Raw genomic sequence first — 25,725 nt, 5'->3', positions numbered from 1 at the left:
AAAAGTGTCTCTTATTTGTCTCATCCAAACTAAGTGTGTTACATGCAATCTGAAGAACAGAAAAAGTGTAATTGTTCAGATATTTAAAGTGTGGTCTCCTCTCTTTTCTGCTATCACTGAAGCCCATTTTCAACAGACACATCTGTACAGAATATTCAGCATAGTTCACGAAAATGAAAGCAAATAGAAAGGTTTGCTTTGAACAGAGTTTAATGTTGCATTTAAAATCAGTTTATTGCCTTCACTAACAGAGAGGGCATTAAAATCTGTGCAACATGTGACATGTTCAATCCTCCCAGCTCCATAAAACAAGGTGGACTTCATGAGGTACTGGCTTTAAGTGAGGCAGCCCTCTGCTGGAGTACAGGGGCTGCTTTGTCCTCTTATCTGCCATCGCTGAGCTCCTCCTTCAGTCACTGGACCTCCTCCAGCGTCATCTGTGCACAGTCGGAAGATTCAGGTTATTATAAACACACTAATGATGCAAATAAGCTGAGAAAAAGAAATTAAAAATAACACATATTTAACATGTATTTTAAAATAGTTTCTTACTCTGATCATCTTGCTTATGATAGAAGAAATTAGATTAGATTAGTAGGACTAAATTAAAATAATACTGTTTTAAAACCATATAACACAGTATCACATGACCTTGACCTTTTGACCTATGTTTAAATATTCAGCCCTTAATGTGGATGTTTAGTTTTCTTTCTTTTACTGGAACATTTGATGATGGGTTTTTAGAAGCAAAAAGAGCTGGCCAGTATTACACACACACACACACACACACACACACACACACACACACACACACACACACACACACACACACACAATGTGTAATGCATTCAGTGAGTCACAATATATGTAGGGAAACTGTGCCTTGAATAATTAGGAAAGTGCTTCCCTCTAGTGGTCCTCCAAAGTGTTGCAATGTTTTCGGTTAAAAATCAGTAGAATCTGACATCAGATTGGAAACAAAACCTATGTCTCAACTGATTCAGACTGAAAATAGTCTTTTCCTAATTGTTGATATATTTTGTGAGCCCATGGGCTGTAGTTAAACTGAGGGTTTCTAAAACCTGAGCTTGAAGACTTGCTGCACATGAACAGAGCAGTTAAAAAGTGGGTCTGAGAATCATGGCAAGATACAAGAAACAAAGAACTGTAACACACTGAAAAGACAAGTGCGTCATCCAGCACAGGAGATACATCATCACTGTAAAATTTGAAGTAAATCTGATGTTTTCAGTTTTGCGAGTCAGTGTTTCTTCCTTTTGTTTTAAAAAACCAATAAGCACAAACCTGAATGCATAGACAGGAGCTTAATGATTGCCCACCCGCAGGTACAGCTGGATCGGACCTGGTAATCTTCCAGTGCCACAGCATGATCGACAGAACGCGCTACCTGTACTCAGTTCCTTCGCTGAAGTAAAGTTTAGAGCGTTTATGTTGTCCTTGTTATTTTGGGTGTACTCCATAGTGTTTAGTTAGTTAACTAACTGTTGTGGAGTACAAAGTACACCTTATACTTCTGATAGAGGTACACAATTGTTTATACTTCTGACTCAATTTTAAGTGAAAATTGTGGTGTGAAAATATATCTAGTTCTTTGCAGCCTTTATCGGGACTGTTAGTAAATCAGCTCTGGATTTCACATGTGGGTGAACCTTGAACCTGAAGAAGCAGCAGTTAACTGCAGTATTTTGGAGGTGTCAAGCACAGCAGTGAGAGTGTGTGTATTTATCTGTGACAAAACTGTCCCAAAGCTACATTGAGGCACCTGGAGAGGTCATTTCTCGCAGTCCCTCTTTGGGAATCCTCATTACCACAGATCTCAAAGTGGCTGTGACAAAGGAGAGTCCGTCCGGAGGTACGAAAGCTACAAAACAACCCTATAAACTGAATGGATCTGTCTTAGTGGCCATTTCCTTGCCTTGGGTGGTAAATCGCAGGGTTTGTCGCAGGGAGGTTTATGTTGTTTGTGCACAATCTGCCACCACTTCAAAGCTGTGGGAGGGGAGCGAGAGACGGGGGAGGGAGGGTGTTGCCCCATTTCAGTGAGTCACGGTCAACCTCAAAGGACCCGGTCTCTAACATCCGGCCCAGGCATTTTGTTGGCTCAACTGGGAGAAGTGGTGAAGAAGATGTCATTGTTTGAGGCCATGCAAGTTCAGCAGGTGGAGACAAGTCATCTTTATGTTTTAAGACTTCAAATGCTAAGCGAGCTGCCACAGGAACAATCACTTTCGGATATGACTCTGTCTGGGACTTTCCTTCACATCCCCTTTGAGCACCATGAGAAAGTAGTTCTGGCCACTTGAGGTCCAGACCGGTAACCACAGATTGCCGCTGATACAGTAGCTGTAACTGTAAGTGGAGCTAATTCTGTGAATCACGACCCGGTCTGGCCACCCGAGTCACGGTAGCGTGCAGTGCAGAGCCTGTGAAAGAGCACCAACATACACGCTGACCACTAATCACACATGAACAGTCACTCTCATGGGAGGAATCGGTGAGGGAGTTCTGTGATGTCGCCAAATGATCCAGTAAAAAGTCCCACTGCTGTTACGGTAAAGAGGAAAATCACACATTAGAGGAGGGTTTACAGCTGGAGCCAGAGTTTTTTATAGAAGTAATAAACGTCATTTTACTGCTGTAGCTTGGTTTAGGTTCTCACTTAAGGGTTGTGTTCAAGTGTGAGCTGCACTATGAGCGGTCAACACAAGGAGGCATCGGTGATCAGTTTTTGCAATAGCTGTTTCAGTCACTGATTCAGAAAATTATCTGCCAGTTGATTTTTATGTTTTGATGGTTGTAGGCCATAAAAAACATGCTATTGGTTTTTAACAGATAATTATAAAACTACTAAAAAAGTATTTTTATACACCATCTCTGAATGTGTGAAAACTTTCTGTTTTTCCAATCTTGGAACAGTGTTGCTGCTCTATGCACACACATAAGTGTTTTTATTCTCAGTCATTGCCAAGATTTTGGCTGTAGACAATCGGGAGAGAAATATGAAGTAAAAATTTTTATTTTTGGAAGGTATTTGCTCCTTTTTTGTTATTAATGAGGTGTGGGCGGTTGACATCTTTTAGGTTCTGAAGTGGGGCGTACATGGAAAGTTTGAGACGCACTGCTGCAACTCTCCAAGATCCACAACCAGACCAGCATGCCTCTGTAGTTTGAACTTTTCCCCCTTTTTATAGAATTTTTCCATACTTTGTAAATTAAAAAGCTTTTATCAGCATAACTGTAATGCCAAACTTTATTAGATTTCATTTAAAATGTCCTAGTTTTGAAAAATTGGCCCATTCATTAGATAGCTAAAACTAAACCCAACCCTAACTCAGATGGGCATCAATAACCTGGTTGATTTTACCTCTGTGAGATCTAACCCTAACCCTGTGTTATACAGAATATTTATTTATTTATTTAACTTTTACTTATACAGCTACTCCCATTGAGACTCAATGTCTAGTTTACAAGAGAAATCTGTGTCAGACAAATGTATTAAAATTACAAAAATAATAAATTAGCTATAAAAAATGAAAATAAAAATTGTCTAAATAAAAAAATATGTATTTTTTCATCTTTAGAAATTGTTCCCCTAAGACATGCTATCCCAGGGACAAAAAAATATAATAATATTGGTGCCTCACAACAAGAAGATCTTGGGTTTGAGTCCAAGTGTCCCCTGGGGTCTTTCTTTGTGGAGTTTGTATGTTCTCCCTGTGCCTGTGTAGGTTCTCCGCAGGCACTTGAACTTCCTCCCACAGTCTAAAGACATGCATGTTAGGTTTAAAGTGGGTATAGGTGTGAATATGACAGTGAAGGATAGCATGTCTCTCTTCATCTGACTGGTGACCTGTCCAGGATGCACCCTGCCTCTTGACTTAGGACAGCTGGAATTGGATAAGCCAAAAAAGATGGATAGATTGCATTAATCATAATGATAATTGTAACTGACATCCCTGAATGACTTTTTACAGTTTTTCCAAAAAGATCCTTGTCTTTTTTCAGTGTTAGGTTTGGGTAAGAGCTATTACCAATGATGGCTTTGATCTCACAGAGGTCAAGTGTGGCTGTTCATCTGTTCATAACAGGTATCAGCACTGACCCCCTTAAGGGACGGTCAGACTACACATGTATGAACAAGTTAGTTTTGAGTGCACCCAAGTTAATATGGATGGATTTCTAAATGCTTACATGATCGCTCAGCTTCACTTTCAGCCCAAAGGGGATGAAAATAAGCTCAAAGAGACAATAAACAAGTGCAGAGATGGAAAATGATCACATCGAGTGACTAAAAATACATGAAATAACAAAAAAACCCCAACCAAACAAAAAAAGCCAAAAACAAACAGTGTCCAAGTGATTCAAAGTGATTAAAATGTGATAAATTAAAAATGATTAAAAAGGGAATCAAAACGAATTAAAAAATACACAATGACCAAGAATACAAGTAGAAACAAGTAGAAGTAACATATAGAACATTACAAAATAAATGATAATATTGCTGAATCACTTCTGTGCGTATCTAACCAGCGCAAACACTGCTTAGAAAAACTGCAGTAAAAGGAACAATCATCTGCCTTGTATGTGAAAGACCTCCCTGCAGTTCTTACTGATCTGTGGTGCTGATATGAGTGAGGCACATCTTTACCAGAGGCCTTTTTTTCAGAGATATCCGCTGAGTTTTTCCATTCTGTGTGGTGATAGTTGTGCTAACAATAAAGCAGGAAAACGTCCTGGTTGGTCTAAACTTGCATCCTGTTGTTCTCCGACTAGAGCAGTCTGCTTGAAATTAGACCAACCACACGGGCACATTAGCATAATGAATTTATCAGCTGGTTGCTTCTTAAGGCTTTCTGCAAGACTTGGGGATTTTATCTCTCTATGTATCCATGGCTCAGGGGTATGACTGAGATGCAACTGATAATATTTCAGGACCTCTAAGGCATCTGTTCAGCTGACATGGCACACTGTGTTGTCATTGTGCAGTACTTCACTGTCTCATAAATCACCTAGCCATTGACCTATGAAGGGCCTTTCATGGTCTGTCTTGCATTTGGGATCGCTGCTGAAGAAATGTGAGACGGCGGGCATGCGTTGGGACTCCACTTGCAGCTGCCGATGACGAGATAACGCTCTGTGGCTGTGTGCGTCACTCTCTTGTCATGACACTTTGAATACTATCAGCGCTCTTTCAAGCTTGCCCAAACACAGAGGGTTGGTTTGAGGAACTCCGGCGAGGGATCAGTCCAAAAAGATGCAGATCAGATCCAGATACACATCTGTGGTCTGAGCATCAGAGAATAAAAGGACAGCAGAGGAGGGGAGAGGAATAAACTCTCCCTCATCTCTACATCGCTCTCCCATATCGGCCGCTTTTTGACTTCCTTTTTGTAACTCTTTCAGTTCTCTGGTTGCCTCGTGACTTTTCTTCTTCTGCCCATCTTTATGATTTGTCCCAGATATTTCATATTTTGACTACTTAAAAATAGATTGTTTTTTTAGTCATCCAATTCATTCTGTTGGCTGAGGAGATGCCAAGCACTTCAAATTGCTCTTGGCGTCCTTAAATGGTGAAGAATCTGTTATAATCTGTTATAACAAAGGTTCACCATAAGTGAGAGTACTGTGGTGATTCATGTCCATATGTCTGTTGAATTAGGCAACTTCTAGTGGAACCTAGGCAGGACCTAGGCACTGAAAATTATTGTGCCCAGTATTTCGAAGCACTGATACCTACACACACCTTGTCTGTATCTCTGTGACACTAGCCACTTCTGATGCAATAGAAGCATCACACACTGCTGGAAAGGCCTCTGTAATCAATTATATTTATATTAGAAAATGTTAAACAGTATCTTTACACAACATTCATGATAATATTTTCAATTTGTTTTGTGAGTTGTGCATATTACAGAAAAATCTTCCTGTTACAGGGACTGCTAGCCTTTGACATTAAACTGTAGTTGTGCTGTTAGTTTTCTACTTTTCCAATCTGAACTTCATGCAAGAGCTCTCAGACACCTGTCCGAATGGCGGTACCTAAACACTCTGCAGACGTATGATCAAGGCTATTCTTTTTGACATGTCTTTCCCCCTTTATTATAACCAGCTTGTGATATATTACATAGTAAACCTCTATGAGTAGCTAGCTTGGTGCTTCCTCTCAAATCAAAGACCCGTGTGTTTTTTCCATATGACCAAACCGTCTGGGAACCTCGAGTGTCCAGACAGACAAGGAAATTGGACTTGGACTTAATGCCTTTGACTTCTCTCTGAAATCTGTGCCTTGTGGTCTCCAGAGGTCCACTTGTTCTCTCTCAGATATGATCCAGTTGCCATGACTGCCCCCTCCTTGGTTCCATCTGCAGCCCTTGTCATATAGGGAGGTTACAGTTAAATTCAAGAAAAGCTCACAGGCTTGGGTTTGGGGGATGGGGACAGAAATAAGGGGTTCATGTGTGCCACATCTGAGAGCTTTAATTCCTCATATGGAGTCTCATAAGGGAAAAGGTCAGAGGTTGGGGAGTTTCCCCACTGTTTCCTGCTTTTGTTGTGGGCTCTCGCTTTAGGTTTGGTGATTAAGTAAAGGTGCTTTGAAGTACCATTAGATGAGCTTAAAAGTGACAGAGTATTGGGTGACTGGTATCATTCTCAGACGGGCGAGTGATGATGACAGACAACAGGCCTTGTATTGTCAACAGTTGCAGGTCTACTGTAAAAACACCCTTTAGCATCTGATGGAGTAACAAATGGGATTTGCTTCAAGAGCGCACTTAAAACCTCCTGAGTCAAAGCCCAAATGACCATGCTTTGAGTCTTATGTACACCTGTGCAGACAGCCATTCAACTAATGATGTTTGGGGAACATTTCCATTTGAAGTATGTAGGTGAAAAAATATCTTGAGGGATTATTTTGAGTGATGGCAGAGAGATCAGCCTGCAGTGACTTAAGCACGCGGTATTGGTGTCTGATACGAATACACAAAGCAAACACAAGCCCCTGATCACATTACCTACATGTGGCATTTTGTGTGTTACCAGGTATTTCTTTTAACAAAAGATCTTTTATAGTGAGAAATTAGTTGCTTTGAAGCAAGCAAGTTATTCCCCTTAAAGCAAGAAGCCAGAGTGAAGGGGCAGTTTTGAAATCCTCAAACAACTTGACATGTGGGCCGCAGACATCTTTAAGACCAGGAGCATTGTCTGGGGCATCGTCTGGAACTTCATGTAATTTCTGACTTAACCGTTTCCACTGTCCTAACCCTATTTACCTCATCGCCGTAGTTGCCGACAGGCTGTCCAATCAGCATGCACGAGGGCCACGGGAAGCTGGACGACCTCATTTAGGAATCTTAAGACCGTTGCTTGGCAAGAGTCACTGTAAGTCGCTCACCTGAGTGTCATGTGTCTGTGTGTGTTTGTGAGAAAGTGGCTTCACGCTAGCTTTAGCTGTTGCGTTTACTTTAGCCTTAAAGGGTCAGAGGGTATTTCACTTACCTCTTATGGTATCCAAGCAGCAACCTCCAGGGCTGGAAAATTCAGTGACATTACTCCAGTGTCCAGAAGTGACCTAGTGCTTATGGACATAACAGCTCAGTTTATTTGTGGATATTGCTAAAGCTTAAAGTTTAGCTAACAGCTGGATGATGGCAGAGGCAGCTATAGCGTCTAGCTGTTTGCTAGGCTTCCTCTCAACGACTCAGGGTCGCTGAGGAACTGGACCTCTGTGGTGCTCTTTGAAACAATTTCAAATGAAATGGGTATTGATAGCAAGTTTTGTGGATAATCTGAAGAAGTTTTTGCATTGCTTTGTTAAATGTTTCCTAAGTAACTATATGACACTTTTTTCCCTACAGCTTTAGAAGACTGGATTGACACTTAGCATATTTCACCAGAGCTCATATTTTCCACTGTGTTTTCCGGCTGGAACTGAATATTGTGTTACAGTAGAACACGTAGAGGCAAGTCAAAATGTCAACACATTGACTTAATATTAGTTGCGTAGGAATATTCATCTAAACACGAGCCACCTCAAGCTGCTCGTTGACTGTGGCAGGAAACCAAACCATGGAAAATAAAATGAGGGGAATCCAGGAGGCCTGGCTGAGAGAGACAGAGACAGAGATTTAGTCCTTCATGCCTTTATGGAACCCTGCTCAGATGTGTGAGCAGAGGACGCTCACAGCTCCAACTCAAGTTCTAGTGCCTGGAAAACAAACAGTGGTGTAAGATTAAAGGTAGACAGAGTGGGAGGGGTCACCGCAGTATTAAAAATGAACATCTACATTCAAACATATTGGAGGCGTGGTTATGGATCCAATCATGGAACTTAAAATTCATGTGCAGCTAATAGAGGATGCAGGAAAAAGATTAAAGTTTAACAAGCACAATTTGAAGCTTAAAGAAGTTCAATTTCGAAGACATTCTGATATTTTTTCACAAGTGGAGCAACCATAAATGATATCAAAGATAGACAATTTTAGAATTGCAAACTGGATGAATTTTTCAAGGTGCATCCATTCACTGTATGAGAGCATCATGTAGACAAAGATACTTGGTAAGTAACATACAAATAAAATCTTTGAATTTCATTAAGCAAAACTGGAACTCAGAATTCTGATGGCCTGTTAGAACAATTAACCACCACCAAAAGGCTCCAACAGCATAAACATGGTCCTAATTATCTGAGGTGAAGCCTAACAGATAGCTAGCAGCTACAGCCATGAACCATTCAAAGAGGTTACAGCCCTAATAATGCAAACTTTAAGTGTTAACACAGTTTATACAGGTGAGTAATAAAAATACTCTCCCACTGTACAATTATTATGAAGGGGCAGATTAGCTATAGGGGCTACAACAGTTTTATGTAGCAGGCTGTAAACATTGGCACCAGATGCCAAGATGCATCAAATGTTTTCTAACAAGTCTGATTATCTGAAGAAACACCTTTTTCATTGTTTAAGGGAAGTCCTCCTTGTAGCATGTGCCTTCGCCATTGAGGAATTCAACCTGGCTCATCAGTGAATGAAACTGGAACCTTCTGGCTACCCAGAAAGCTGCCCTGCTTTACAACTACAAGTGTAATCACAGTAATCTGCCTGAATCCCATTATAGCACTACCAGTCTAGACAGCATGATCTCTGCAGTGTCCTAAACTCTGCAGTCATAATGGCATCAGTGAATACTGTACCATCTCTCACACACTTCCAAACAGACGGCCCTCCATCAGCACACCCACCGCCAACTCCCAGTCCAGTAATCCACCTAAATCAAACTGCAGAGTAACCCTGCCTGATATCATTCAGAAGGGACAGAGGATTTACAGTCTTTCTAAAAATATTGAGCTGAATGAGGGGAATCCATCGCACTAAGCTGTATTATACTTTTGTCTGTGATCATGCTTTGCCTTCATTTTGCCAACTCTGTTTTCTTTCTTCAGCTTTTCACCTTCCATCTTCTCTCACTTTGCTTTCTGTTTTTTTCAGCAAAGTAGAATGATTGTGCCTGAACAGTCTGATTTATGAGGCGGGACATGTTCCAGACAAACACGTGGATTAGAGAGCACAAGGACACATTGTAACCCGAGCACAGGCAGATGGAAATGTTGTTTTGGATTTCCTCCGCCGAGCTGAAGTTAACTGTCCTCATGAACACGGCCTTCTGTTTTCACTAATGATGATGATGATGATGACGGTGATGCTGTTCTTATATTGAGGGCATCACCACCCTGACGATGATGAGTGTTGAATGTCCTCAGAAGGAAGTTCAAATATGTGATCTGACTAAGTCCATTTCAGGACTCAGCTACTCTTTTATAATGCTGCTGTAATACTGCAGATTGAATGTCTGTGTTGATCCCTAATCCATAGTAATTCAGGTGATGTCATAAGGTCAAAAAATGCATCCGGCAAACACTTTGGCCTAGTCACACTCCCATTCAGATTTAACCATTCCAGTTATCCACACATCCATCAATTTTTTTGCCTCTTGTCTGGATCCGGAGAAGCTGATTTCAACTACTTAGATACACAAATGTATTCTTTCAGCCACTAGCTCGTGGTCATAGGAAAAGACATACAGCAGGGCAATAGATGGACCATAATCCACAGCTTCCACAGATCAGTACAGCACCCACATCACTGCAGATGCTGCACCAGTCCAGATCAGAAAGGCTCTGAGTCAGCAGTCTTGTTTGCCGGGTTTTGCTTCAGGTAGTTCAGGTCTTTAAACCACTTCTCCCACATTCGAAACTCCATGAGAAACAAGTGTTAACTATTCCAGTCCTTAATATGCATCATGTAACGCACTAAAGCAAATTGTTTCATCTTGGAATGTTCAGTGTATCACATACTTGGGTCTAACTGTGCTCAGAGAGAGGAATGGCAGTGCAGCAGCCATATTTTAAGATGGAAATGAAAATTTAGATGTGAAGCCCTGATAGTGGATGGAAAAGAACACCAAGGTTTGTGATTCTAGCTAAATGTAGCAGCCAGTTTCTATTTTTGAAGATTACAATTTTTTATTGAAATCTGTATTTTAATTTGGTGAGTGAAATTCATCAGGTGTTCATCTGGAACAAATCTAAGATAAGCTTAGTGGACACTGTTAAACACAACATTTGAAACAGACTTTTACTGCTCACTATTCTTTCCATATTTTTATTCTAGAACTCTAACTTTGTATGATTCACAGCTCAAAAATAATGATAATTTATTTTAGATCTTGATGCCATCTATTATCCTGTTCATCCTGTTTGAAGGAACCTCCTTCCACTTTTAGGCAACTTTCTCCTGGCTAGCTGCCCTTCATTGTCAAAGCAGTGGGTGGAGTTTCTGTGCCTGAGATCACCAAACTTGGGTCATCCCATCTCTTTGACATCATGTTAAGCCAGAGTAAAACAAACAAACAAACAAACAAAAACCCCAACCCAGCACTTAGAGCAGTCTGAAGCTTGAGGAATTTAAAGAAAATTAATAATCCCTTGCTAAATACAGGCAGCAGTGTAGTGTAGTGTAGCAAGCACGTATAGCACAGTCTTATTGTCTCACAGTGTGACTTTATGCCCGGTGATTATGGACCGCTTATTATGAGGGAGGTCTTGGACAGAAATGAATGGAAGATGTAGGAAACACATGAGCCTGCCTGCACAGTGTGGCCCGGCTCCATGAAATTTGATCAGGTGATCTCCTGACTGCTATCACTTCTGATGTTATATTAAAAAAAAACGAAAAAAAACCCAATCACTCATCATCCAAAATAAACTCACGTCTCAGTTTCACTTCTACGTTTCTTTCTACATGCAAGCTTGCTTAGTCTTAATGTGTGTGTCTCTCTCTTTGTCTGCTTGTCGCCACTGGCGATCCTGTCATGTTCATCATGCCAGCTGTACCAGAAACACTGGACTAACAACAAGCTCACACTACCAATTAAGTATAATTAAATGGATGTTTTGTTTTGTTTCTTATATCACCTTATGACTAATTCCAGGAGTTCGTGTCTGTTGCTTTGTCTTTCTTCAGTTATTGGATAAAACAAATTGCTGCTTAACTGAAACATTGTCATCTCTGCACCTTAATTCAAATAAACAAGACCAAACTTGCATCTTTGCAAAAACTTTGCAAGACAATCTGTGTAGCTGCTACTATTTAAAAAAAAATCCACAAGACATACCTCTAATTAGTGAATACTGGATATTATATGAATATTAATTATTAATTAGTAGTTTACAGAACACACAAGCACGTTTGTTGTTCATCACCTGTTCAACCCTCCACACTGGGCTGCCTGTGCTTCCCTTCTTTTTTCCCTAAAATGAAATTCAAACTGAAGTATCAGTTATCAGTTTTGACATATTGGAGAAGATCCAGCTTATATCACACGCTACAGTGATATATTACTCAGAACAAACACCTTGTCATAACTGCAGTCTTTCTACAAAGCTGCTTTTTGCTAAAGCTGGATGTTAAAGGTCAGTCATGAGCCTTCTGCAGAAGAGGCTTTTTGTTCCTCTAAATCATCTGTTTGAGCCAGCATGAATATTTATGCCTCTGCTAGAGGGCCTTTTATTATATAAAATCTTTCCTTAGTGATTCTTATTCATTCTAGTCTCCTTGGCATGTTTTCAGATTACACTAGCTTCAACTCTAAGAAATTTGAGAGCTTTTTAAAGTCTAAACTATTTGGATTCGTGTCATATGCCAAGATCTTTTGAATGTTTCCCTGAATGCCGCATAATGATACTTCTTGGCATCCTTTGTATTTTTGAAAGTCCTTTAACAAACACTAGGGTTACAGTTGACTGAAAACTGAATGGAGTGACCCATAGGTATCTGCAGCCATAGCTGGAGCTGGTTGAAATCTGTTACACTACATGAAAGTGCTTCAGTGGTGCCCTTATTAACTCCTTAAATCTGGGATACACTAGAACAGCGGTCCCCAACCCCCGGGCCTTGGACCGGTACCGGTCCGTGAGTCGTTTGGTACCGGGCCGCGAGAGTTGAGGCTCAGGTGTGAAATGTATAGATTTCAGGGTTTTTATTGTTTTTCAGCGTTATTTTGTTATCGTTTGTATCGTTTACTCGGTTTTCCTGGGTCTTTTCACATGTGTTATGAATAAATTTTCTTTTTTTCGGTACCGGTACTAGTTTTATTTTGTTGTATTTATCCGCGACACCTTAAAGGCCGGTCCATGAAAATATTGTCGGGCATAAACCGGTCCGTGGTGCAAAAAAGGTTGGGGACCGCTGCACTAGAACATCCTGATCTGAATGTTAAATAGTTTGTAAAGTTCACAAGCATTACTTTGTAACACTTTCTTCTCATAACTACTTTTTTTTTTTTTGCTGCTGACAGAGTAGGGGGTGGATGTGGCCACTGTGACATCACCCATTGGCTAATGAATTATTGAAGTCCTGTTATGAAACTTCAGTGTGAGCATGGAGACCATCTTTTAGCCCTTTTCCTTTAGTATCTACTTGGTTTGGTTTGGCTTGGCTCGACTCAGTTTTTAGGGTTTGCCAGTAGGTGGGAGGACCTGATTCCAGGTACTTTTATAAGACCTACTTGACCGGGGTTTCAAGCGATCTGAGTCGATCCGAAAATGTTTCAGTTGACTAGTCATTGGCGTCAATTGATGAGTCATGAGAGTGTCTCCTTCACAAAATTCAAATCTGCAAAACGCAGCACAGTGGGAAATGGCTCCACAAAAACCACCACAATGTGCATGCTCATGTGCATCTTCTGGATAATAATTTAGAAAATCAACTTCATCTTTTAATCATTATGAACTGAAACTAGCAGCTGAGGCTGTAAATTCATCAGTAAAGTATTGAGTGTGGTCACAGAGCAAGTGAGCTGAGGATAGTTTACAAAATAGACTTCTGTACAAGTAACCCTGGACTTCTGTACGCCTGGAGTCACCCCCTGGTGGCTGTTAAAAAGAATACAAGCTTTGGGCACTTCCACGTCGCCTTCACTTCTCAGATCATGAAAAAATGACTGTCTTTTATACCTTATACATGCTTTTAACTTGGATTCAGAAATACTACAAAAAAGATAATAACCTATAATAAAATCACCAAAGTTAAGTGAAGGTTGGAGCATAACTGCTGTATTGTTTTTTTTATTCCAGCACTGATAATGAAGTGGAATGTTTTTTTTTTTTTACTAAGTGCAGACTCTGCAGCAGGCTATGTTTCCACATGTAAATAGCCTTCAGGCAGCATGAAGCAGCACCTTAGCTACTTAACTGTGAAATATTTAATATCTGCAAATAATTAGATTTCATGTCATGGTGTGTTTTGTTTATAAACAGGCCAGTTGTCCAAATGTAGATATTCAATTTCAATTGAATTGACTTGAATTCAATTTTATTTATATAGCGCCAAATCACAACAACAGTCGCCTCAAGGCGCTTTATATTGTACCGTATATCCTATAATAATAGATACAGAGAAAAACCCAACAATCATATGACCCTCTATGAGCAAGCACTTTGGCGACAGTGGGAAGGAAAAACCCCCTTTTGACAGTAAGAAACCTCCGGCAGAACCAGGCTCAGGGAGGGGTGGGGCCATCTGCTGCAACCGGTTGGGGTGAGAGAAGGAAAACAGGACAAAGACATGCTGTGGAAGACAGACAGAAGTTAATAACAGGTACGATTCAATGCAGAGAGGTCTATTAACACATAGTGAGTGAGGAAGGTGACTGCAAAGGAAAAACTCAATGCATCATGGGAATCCCCCGGCAGCCTACGTCTATTGCAGCATAACTAAGTGAGGATTCAGGGTCACCTGATCCAGCCCTAACTAAAAAGGAAAGTTTTAAGCCTAATCTTAAAAGTAGAGCTAGTGTCTGTCTCCCGAATCCAAACTGGAAGCTGGTTCCACAGAAGAGGGGCCTGAAAACTGAAGGCTCTCCCTCCTATTCTATTTTTAAATACTCTAGGACATACAGTGTGGTAATTAATGTTACCATTCACCATGCTCCCAGTGACTTTATCACTGGCTTGCCTTTGTATGTATCTGAAAGACTCTTCAAACATGGAGCTAGACTCTTCATGCATTAGCCCAAATGTAGTCAGTCTTTGGAGCATTGTAATTTAGTCACGACAGACTCACGTCAAATACATCTGCTCCTGCGTCATTAAATAGCTGAATGAAATGAAGTCCGATACTCCTTCCTACTTTTTCTTCACTTTGTTTTCAACTGAGATAGGGAAAAAGTGATTAGGAAAAGACATGGGTCATTTTCAAGCATGCCTGCAGTGTAACATTCACTAATGCATAAATTCTCTCATAATCACTTGTGCTCTGTTTCTGCTGTTTAACCTCCAGCAGCGTCCCAGCATCCAGCTAATCCAGTATGGTCCGCACTCTTCAATCTTTGCTGAGCTGAGTTTGGTGTACAGTGGGGCAAAAAAGTATTTAGTCAGCCACCGATTGTGCAAGTTCCCCCACTTAAAATGATGACAGAGGTCAGTAATTTGCACCAGAGGTACACTTCAACTGTGAGAGACAGAATGTGAAAAAAGAATCCATGAATTCACATGGTAGGATTTGTAAAGACAATCTGTTCCACATGAGGAGGCTTAAATGAAAACTAAATGATGGAGTTGGATATCTTGCAGTGGTCCCTCCCCACGTGCACATGTTGGCATTGCTGAGCCCTAAAGTACCACTTGATTTAAAGAGCTAAGCAGGTCTGGAGGCATGCCAAAGGGGAGCTCCGATTGCAGTGTTGACATTGCTCATTCTCATCCTTCACCTGCTATCTATTAGCTCTGTGCTGGTGATACCAGGGCAACAGAAAATAGTTTCTCCTACAGTCATTTTTGCCTGGGGCTGGTTTCACTGTGTTGGACCTTGGGATGTTTAGTTGAAAATTAGAGTGGGGGCCCTCCCGGTATCAGTGGTGTCATGGAAAAACTCACTTGTTGTAGTTACAGATTATACAGTAATTTCTTAATCTTTCCACAGTCAGTGACACCTCTGATAAAAATAAAATACGTATGTCATCCAACATGAATGTAGGCCTTATTTTTTCAGCCTTTTTTGGAGTACAGTGCTTTTCATTTAATACATTCTGTCTCTTTGTTCCAATCGTGTGAGAGGCCAGAGAGGTCCTTGCTGTGAAATGGAACTCAGCTTATATCGCCTATATTGTGATTATTTGGCTTCTTGTTCCTTTGTGTCCCTGTAGTATCCATAACATGTGAATTATAAAGGCATTGTTCTGTGTTTTGGTTATGATGTGACACATATTTCAGATTTCAATACACAGTAACTCCTCATGTGTCATGGTAGTGTTTATTACCCCCCTGAGGACCAGCAGGTGTAAGCTTTCACACACAGTCACACGGAGAGTCCATGCACACTTTTATTATGTACAAACACATATAACTACATTTATGGATGGTCACATGCACTCATGCACACACACACACACACACACTATAACTTTATAAGTGTCTATTTTCTCGTTGTCTCATAGAGGTTCGGATTTAATTAGAGTTTAGAGGTTAGGATGAAATTGTGGTACCTCGTATAAGATCCCCAAACCAAACAAAGGTCCCTGAATGCTAATCTTAACACTAGTTTTACACTTGCAACATCGGTCAACCTAATGTTTGCCCAGACTAGATAAAATTGAGTTTGTCGTCCTCAGGTTAATAAAAAAATCACTCGGGCTGTGATTAAAAAATATTCTTTAATTTAATAATGTGGTTAGCCTACTCAATGTAAATTACACACGAACAACATTAAGCTATTCACACCGAGAAGAACGGCTGCTGCTGCCATCATTATCCGTCATCATTTCTGCTACACTGGCAGGGCTAGGGGCCAAGACTCTCCTCTTCGGGTTCTTGGGGTATGTTGCTAACTCCGGGTCCGATAACAGGCACCACACCTGCAGTAGATGTGCTCGGTATGAGCTCTTGCAGCAAGCTATCAAATACAGTGCATTCCTCGGCTTTTAAAAAAACACTATGCGTCGCCAGGTGTTTAATCAAATTTGAGGTGTTACCTCCTTTGCACAGTATCACATTTAAGCACTTGTTGCAGGCTGCTGAGTTTACATCTTTTGCTGTGAAGTACAGCCAGACTTTTGACTGCTTCGCCTTGGGCATTTTTAATCTTTAGCTCTGCTCTAAAAGAACGTACGTACCTGGGCCTGCCTACTATCCTTGGAAAGGTAAAATGATTGGCTAGAATCCAAAGTGTATGACGTCTCAAGAAAAAAAAAGCACAGAAATAAAGCACCAAAATGTGTGCTGCTTTTCGGTCTGGTTACTACCGTTTATGTCAGAACCGATACCGGTACTCATCCTTAATGCAGACCAGTTGCTGGCCATCCAGCAAAGCTGCTAGCTCGCTAGCTAACCATCTCCTGTGTCTCAGTTTGCATACTTGCTTATTTGAAAGCATAAATACAGGGTGGGCCATTTATATGGATACACCGTAATAAAATGGGAATGGCTGGTGATATTAAAGTCCTGTTTGTGGCACATTAGTATATGTGAGGGGGCAAACTCCTCAAGATGGGTGGTGACCATGGTGGCCATTTAGAAGTTGGCCATCTTGGATACAACTTTTGTTTTTTCAATAGGAAGAGGGCCATGTGACACATCAAACTTATTGGTAATGTCACAAGAAAAACAATGGTGTGCTTGGTTTCAACGTAACTTTATTCTTTCATGAGTTATTTACAAGTTTCTCTTTGTTCACAGCCATTGACATATCGAAGAGATTAACACGTGAGGAGCGGATCGAAATTGTGTTGATATCTGGTGAATGCAGTAACCGGGTCATTGCAGCAGATTTCAATGCAAGACACTCTACGAGACCACCCATCTCCCATACTACAGTTAGCAAACTGCTTGCTAAGTTTCGTGAAACTGGTTCAGTGTTGGATTTGCCAAAATGTGGACACAAGAAAACTGTCACTAATGAAGAAACATCAGTGGCTGTCCCAGCTTCATTCAGCAAGAGCCCACAGCGTAGCAAGAGCCCACAGCGTAGCAAGAGCCCACAGCGTAGCACTCGCCGCATGTCACTGGAGAGTGGCATTAGTCGAACATCCCTTCGGCGGATATTAGCTACTCACAAATGGCACCCTTACAAACTCCAGCTACTGCAGCATCTCAATGAGGATGACCCAGATCAGCGCACAGAATTTGCAGAATGAGCAAAACAAAAATTGGAACAGGACCCTCAGTTCACGCACAAGATTTTGTTCAGTGACGAGGCAAACTTTTATGTGAATGGTGAAGTTAACAAACAAAACCACCGCTATTGGTCTGACACTAACCCACATTGGATGGATCCCTCCAAGACTGTTGGAACAACAAAAGTGATGGTTTGGTGTGGTATATGGTGTACAATGATAGTGGGTCCATTCTTCATCAATGGAAACCTCAAGGCCACTGGATATTTGAAATTGCTACATGATGATGTGTTTCCCTCTTTATGCACTGAAGCTGGCATGTTCCCTGAGTTTTTCTAGCAAGATGGTGGACCACCACATTATGGGTGCCAGGTCTGAGCATTCCTAGATGAACAGTTTCCTGGAAAGTGGATTGGTCATCATGGGCCAGTTGAATGGCCCCCAAGGTCTCCCGATCTGACCCCCTTAGACTTTTATCTTTGGGGTCATCTGAAGGCAATTGTCTATGGTGTGACGATACGAGATGTGCAGCACCTGAAATTACGGATACTGGATGCCTGTGCTGGCATTTCTCCTGCGGTGTTGCTATCAGTGTGTGAAGAGTGGGAGAAAAGGGTTGCATTGACAATCCAACACAATGGGCAGCACATTGAACACATTTTATAAGTGGTCAGAAACTTGTAAATAACTCATGAAAGAATAAAGTTACGTTGAAACCAAGCACACCATTGTTTTTCTTGTGACATTACCAATAAGTTTGATGTGTCACATGGCCCTCTTCCTATTGAAAAAACAAAAGTTGTATCCAAGATGGCCAACTTCTAAATGGCCACCATGGTCACCACCCATTTTGAGGAGTTTGCCCCCTCACATATACTAATGTGCCACAAACAGGACTTTAATATCACCAAACATTCCCATTTTATTACGGTGTATCCATATAAATGGCCCACCCTGTACATTCACACTATTAAATAAGATAACATGAAGTGATCTACAAGCACCCAGATTGTGTACTCAAAACGCTGACACTGTAGTACTGTACACGTTTTGCACTCCCAGTGGTTGCCATCTTAACTACATAGCAGAAAGACAGGGGAGACCAAGCAAATATGTTATCCTGGTGGAAGCAGCCATCAGAAGGTATGTATGTAGAAATGATTGTGTGGGAAAATCACAGCAGATCAGCAGTTTCTGAAATACTCAAACCAGTCCATCTGGCTCCAACAACCATGCTATGTTCAAAGTAACTTAAATCGCCATTATTCCCCATTCTGATGCTTGCTTTGAACTTCAGCAGGTCGTCTTGACAATGTTGGATGAAAGGCAACACTACCAAAAGCCATGTACTGTACAACATGAAAGCATACCAACGGAAGCATGCGAATTGAGACACATTATTTGTTTTGCTTTCTCTCTAATGTGGTCTCTATTTAAATCATATGTGAAGCCATATCAGTCTTCCTTATTTGTCTGTATGTGTAGTTTGTGACATACTGGCGGTTTTCTTGATAAGAGACACTGAAGCATTTGGCGCACCAACTTCACATTCTTTGATTTCTTTGCTTTCTTTCTTTTTTCTTTTTAATTAATTCATCTTGAGTCGTTCACATTAACATCTGGTTAACATTTAGATACATTCTAACCAATTTAAACATAAAAAAATGTTTAATAGAGGAAAAATCTAAAACTTCTGTGAAGTCTGACTTTTTGAGTATGTTACTAACTACATTTACACAAACCGGGCAGAAGATTTCAAGTTGCAAACAAAAGTTTACTTTGTTAAAACGTCTGTGACAGATGCCCAGTTGCAGCTGATTATTGCTATTGCTTTCTACTGAACCTGAACAGTACTTGTTTCAGTGTAAACAGCTGCACATCATATTTTATTGACCAGAGTCAGAAGATGTTTTCCTGCTGGGTTTTATTAATTTAAATGTGGTTCCTAAAGATGCACAGTGGGAAGAGATCCAACATCTGTCCTTCTGGGGGAGAGACATCATAAGTGTGATTAAATCTCTCTGAGGGACAAAAATGTAGCTTCAGAACTTTTGAAAAGGTGTCACAGGCTTGCGTGGTGAGCTGTTTAACTCTAAAATATGTAAAGGTAAAATAGACAAAGCAGCAGCCCGTCTGTAAAAGGGTGGATTAGCTCATGTACTGTGAGCGCAAAGGCAAAAACCCTGCTCTCTGTCTCTTAATGCTTGTTCAGTTGATTTTTACTTTTTACCAATTCTGCATCATAGTAAACAACAATTCATGTGCCCTGTGTTCCTTTTTTTTAGTTATTGCTTTTAATAGCTTTATTTAATTACACTTTTTTATTTGCATAGGCTAGAAAAAGCTGATATACATAAAGTGGATACAAGTGTGATACTAGGAAAACCTGAGATATTCACATATAAATATAACACAAATTACTGTACACATAATATATTTATAGGGAATGCTCTTTAGTTTTCAGATTTATAGAAAATGTGTTTCTCGAATAGACTACATTCACAGTAGACAGATTTTAAACTTGCTCAGTGTGCTTTGCTTCTGGCCAGGTGGTTAAAGAGTAATCCAGCCTTATGAGGAGAGCGTGAGCGAGAGTCGTATGCTGTCTGGACAGCATCCTTGGGACTGGCGGCTCTGCATGGCAGGTCCAGACAGACCTAGAGAGAGGATTTGGTCACGCAGGAGTGACAAACTGGAGCACACTGGGATCTGTGGTCCTCAGAGTGAAGTCTTGGGCTTTAGCATAAACCTGAGCTGACCCAGCAACGGTTGTTGCTACATCCCATTGGTCCAGCTGCAACTTGCGGTGAGCAGATATTGGGTATCAGCTGTTGTGTTGGCAGCTGCTAGTCAGTCACCACCTGTCTTTCTGCTGGATTGGCTTCTAGAGTGGCTGTGTGGCAAGTTCTTGGACTGTGTGTGTTTGGAGGCAGGTTTCACAAGGAAGATTTTTTCTTTTCCTTTAGCTATTTTTCAACTCCACCGGATTATAAAAAACACTGGAGCAGCAGCACTTAGGGTTTCAACACATACCCGGTGAGTGGAATTCTTTTCATAGCAGTATGCATAGTGTGTTAAGTGCTGGTTTGACCAATGCAGACCTGAGCCACTGCATTGATTCTACAGAAAAAAATAAATTAAAAAAATTGAAACGAGCCATCAAATCATGTCATTATAGGAGATATAAGTTGGTTACTGTTGCTAGACTAAGTGCCTTTCTGGCCTCTTATGACTGGAATACACTGTTAATAATGCTAAGTTGTCTGAATGCATGCATCACCTTCTGGCTCTGTTTTCAACCAGTGGCACAGCAGGTGCTGTATAGACACCCCTTATTACCCAGCCTTAGTTGATTGCTTGTAATGCCTGAGTGCGTATGGCTGAAAGCATGCGCTGGTGTCAGTGGGAATGCCCTCTTAATGGGGCCAGCAATCAGGCAGCCGTCCCCACTGAGCCAAAGGAAAACACGCTGGAAACATGCGGCATGTCAGTGGCTCATTAAGGAATGGAGCAGCGTTTATAGCACCGCTGAGAGGAACAGTAAATCACTGTGCTCCCCTAGAGCGCTGAGTGGAGGGAGTCCTGCCCTCTTAAATGCACCAGTCACTGTGCTCCACACACTACTGGCCCTGTGTGTGTTTGTGCTCAGAAGCAATGGCCAGAGGGCCTATTTTTACTTTCATGTTGTACGAAACAACTGGTATTAAGAAGTATAAATAGTATCCCTGTATTGATGACAAAGTTTACATAGAGTGAACGCTGGCACCTGTGGGAATCTGAATTAAAATAAATTTTTGTACTATATCTGACAATAATGACAAGACTGTTTAATTTAATTTGCATTCACAGCTTATAAGAAAGTTGTGGCGTGTTGAGCACACAGCAAGGTTTCTGCACGCTGATGTATCGACCCATTTACGGTCTGACAGTCTCCTGTGATGGATCGCACTCTCATCTTTTTTTGATACCCCTAAAACTATTGATTGGTCATTTTCAGCATCACCAGCTTTCTATCAGCACTGTTAATGTGCATAGTATAAGCTCAGTTTTAAATAAATAAATAAATCTTCCACAGACCAAGGCTTCATTGTGAAAATTAAAATTAGCATCAGGATCTTGAGTCACACTCTGTGGCTGAAATTACTCACTATCAGATGTTTTCTTGGCTGAAGTTTGCTCAGTTCTTGAGAATCTTCTTTCTGTTACATGATGCCGTTTGTCTCTGTTCATCAGGGATCCTCAGCATTTAACCCTCATTCCCTTTATAACTGTGCTAATGTGTTTATATTAGAGTTACCATAGCGATGTCCTTAAGTGTATGTTTGGTAGATGGTGCTCCATAGTGAAGCGGCAAGTGAAATGTTGGTGGTTTGCTCCAAACAGAAACATGGGGTCATGTCGGCAAGGCTAGCTGATGTAAAAGTCTTCCAGCATAAACATGCAGGGCTACCTGCTGTGGTGACCCCTAGTGTCAAGGGAGCAGCAGAAAATAACCTTTATAGCAATATAGCACATCATTATACTGTAAACCAACCCAACTTCACAAAACAACTTTGCTATTTAGCTTTTGTGTCTTTGTTTAGACCTCAGTGATCATTTAATTGGAACAGAAATTATTTTAATGGGATGGCAGTGTAATGGCTCAAACTCGTGACTCAAACACTTGTGTTATCTCCAGGTATGTTTACTTCCTTGCACAATATGAATCCATGCTTCTTAGGTTAACTGTTGATGTGAAATGTGCTGTAGGTGTGAATGGGGATTTGTCCTTGTGTATTGGGTCTGCGGTAGACTGGCAAACTGTTCAGGGTGCAGCTACCTATGTCAGCTGGGGTAGGTTCCTGCCCAAGCAGTTAAGAAAGTCAATAGATGGATGCATGGTACGTCAGTGTTTACCTTTGGGAACTGAAAGAGCGTTTGGAGCTGTAAATGGCTAATGATGTCAGACTTAACAGCCACACAAATTCCCAGTGATAATGACAAATGAAGGACAAGGTCATTGCTGTTTGCATGCAGCCGAAGTTGTATGATTCAAGTTCACCTTTATTTAGACACAGGAAGAGAGGTGAGAGCTGGGAGAGAAGGGAGAGAAATCTCAGTGCTTCTTGGTTACTTCCAAAAATATCATGCTTTTCTTGAATTCCAGCTATCAGTAGTGCCTTGGACAAACAGGTTCTCTTGGTAGCTTTTGGCAGTAAATATTTAAGGGCTACTAGATAGACTAAATGATTACAAAATAGTAAACACAAATGTTACATGTTTACTGATGTATTAAGATACATGAAGATTATTTCAGAAAATTGTCTAAAACACTCATATGGAAAGAAGTTGTCTTGACCTCAAAACCATGTTTAAAGTTAAACATTTAAAGCATTTAAAGCTGTTTCTAGCCTTAGCTTATCTGAACATAAAAATTTGAAACATTGTGCTTCACACTTTGCAGGTCAAGATCATTAAAATAACAAAAATAAAATAAATAAAAAACACATCATACATGCATTCTCTTAATTTTTCTGGAAACAATTTATCAGACTACTTCTGAGCTATGATGGGGAGGAAAAGCTAAAGCACAGAAATATTAGCTCAAAATGGAAAGAGTCATACCAAAGATTTAACCAAAAACCCCATCTTCTGTTTTTTCTGTTAGATCCAGTCTGAACATAACCTTTCTTCTGGCTCTGCTCCACTGGATTTGTAGAGGAATCAGAAAAGGCACAAACACTTCAATTCTTCTGACTTTAGCTCTTGATTAACTCTTCCAATTAGATAGCCATCGGCAGGACTGGGGCCCTGATACAATCCAAATGGGATATTGGACACACAACCAGAGTGAATTGTGTCATTGTAAGGCTGATAATGACTGCCTTCTTCCATACATTAAATGTAAGTCAAGGGGGGGCCCTTGAGGCCCCTGGTGGCCTGTTTTTGCATTCTCTTTCAATGCTTCTCTTTCAATCGTGTACAGGCTGCACCATTAAACATTTACGGAGGCTGTTTAAACAGCCGTTAATTGCACATTAAGTGCGATCTATGCTCTTGATCACACACAGATCACTCTCTCTCTCTCTCTCTCTCTCTCTCTCTCACACACACACACACACACACACACACACACACACACACACACACACACACACACCTATCTATGTATATATATATATATATATATATATATATATATATATATATATATATATATATATATATATATATATATATATATATATATATATTAAATATATGCCATGCACACTTGCAGCTGAAGAAAAGTCCGCATGCTTGGACATGCAGAATTACACATCCACACAGACACACACTGAAAAACAGGCTTCTCTGTGTGTGTGCATGGACCCACACGTAGATCATTCACATGATGCCATGCAATGCTGCATTCCTCCTGGGACTTATCAGGTGTTCATATGTAACTGAAGTTGTAGATTCCTGTGGGTTCCTGACAGATATGCATATACAGTTTTTCTCAGTCGCTTTGGTGCGTTTCTCAGATCAGAATTGAAATTCTCATAACTATTAGTTCAACCTCCACAACACTCAGTCATTTGTGCGCATCATAGTAGCAATTTCTCCTCTCTCTGAACAAACTGCAAATGATTTTGGACATGAATCGGTTGCTTCCATACATTTCCCTGCTGCTTTCTGACATTTCCATTTGCTTATGTCATGTCAGTCAAAAGTAATCATACCTATGGATGCTAAATAGTCATTCCCAATAAAACGAATAGTCATACATCCATTGCTTAAGTCATCACACACAAAATTGTTGAACTAGTTATCACATGCCAAATATTGGCCATCTGTCAAACAAATCCTATACCTTTCTGTATCATTTTTCCTGGAAATGTCTCCGAAATTGAACAATTGATCTCAGGTGAATTACAGCTGTCACTCATGAGGAGGCTCTACCAAATGGGTGATTTTATGTTTACATGTATTCTACAGTGAACAAGTGACTGTAGCATATTTTTCTTTTGCACAATTCTGTAGGATTACAAACACTTCTACACAATGGAAATGTGAAACGTACGTATTCAGTGTCTTAGTTACTCCCAAGACTCCCATAACATCTACAGTGACTTTACTGCACATTTCAGATGGCTGTACAGGTAGGCCATAGTGCTGTCGTCAGCATTTTCAGGTGTCACCAATTGTTTTTGCAATGGGAAACACTGAAATTATAAACTGTCATAGTGGAAACATGACAATGCCATTTGACTATCTTGTTCATAAAGATGGTGTCAAGACTTTTCATTTTGATGGCACTGACAGTTTCGTTGACATGGATACTTGCTTTTGAGGTATGGATAATCAATTCTGTGCATGTGACGTGCTTTTGCAGGCTATCCACTAGGTTTTGCAGTTTGCACTAATTGTTTTGGGAAATGCACTAACTGCTGTGCAAATGTTAATGGTGTTCTGAGAAACGCACCAAAGCGACTGAGAAAAACTGTAACATAGTGCTTACTTTGGCAGATATTGAAGGATTGTCACAAAGCAAAGTAAACAAAGTAAAACGTCAGCTACACTTACTTTATTAAGTACAACTTGCTAGTACCAGGATGGAGTCACTTTGGCTTTCAGACCTTAATTCTTTTAATGGCAAAAATTGCCACCAAAAGGTGCTGGAAATATTCCTAAGAAACTTTCATCCATGTTGACATGATAGCATCAGAATTTTTTAGCTGCTTAGAGACCAGACAACATTTTTCCAATCTTCTGTTGTCCAGTTTTGGTGAGCTTGTGTCAACTGGAGCCTCATTCTTGTTCTTAGCTAAGATTTAGGGGTGTCACCAGGATTGGTCTTCTGCTGCTGCATCTGCTTCAAGGTTTGATGTGTTCTGCATTCAGAGGTGTTTTTCTGCATACATTCGTTGTGATGAGTAGTTACTGAAATTATCGTTGCCTTCCTATTAGCTTGAAGTAGTCTGGCCGCTCTTCTCTGACTTTTTTTCACGGCATTTCTCCGAGAAAACTGCTGCTCACTGGATATTTTCTGTCTTTCAGACCATTCAAAGCTTAGAGATG

The 25,725-nt window shown here is 40.6% G+C and overlaps 1 long non-coding RNA gene across 1 annotated transcript in view; it reads left to right on the top strand.

Moving 5' to 3' along the window:
• Nucleotides 1-20,574: 20,574 nt before the first annotated feature.
• Nucleotides 20,575-25,725, top strand: part of LOC308409773 — a 54,531-nt gene continuing 49,380 nt past the window's right edge. Inside the window, exon 1 of the long non-coding RNA XR_013974073.1 lies at nt 20,575-20,721. This is a non-coding gene — a long non-coding RNA (uncharacterized lncRNA). The remainder of the gene's footprint in view (nt 20,722-25,725) is intronic.

The sequence above is a fragment of the Rhamphochromis sp. 'chilingali' genome (genome assembly GCF_963969265.1).
Source record: "Rhamphochromis sp. 'chilingali' genome assembly, chromosome: 14".
Taxonomy (NCBI): Eukaryota; Metazoa; Chordata; class Actinopteri; order Cichliformes; family Cichlidae; genus Rhamphochromis; species Rhamphochromis sp. 'chilingali'.
This window is presented reverse-complemented; position numbering and strand designations above follow the sequence as displayed.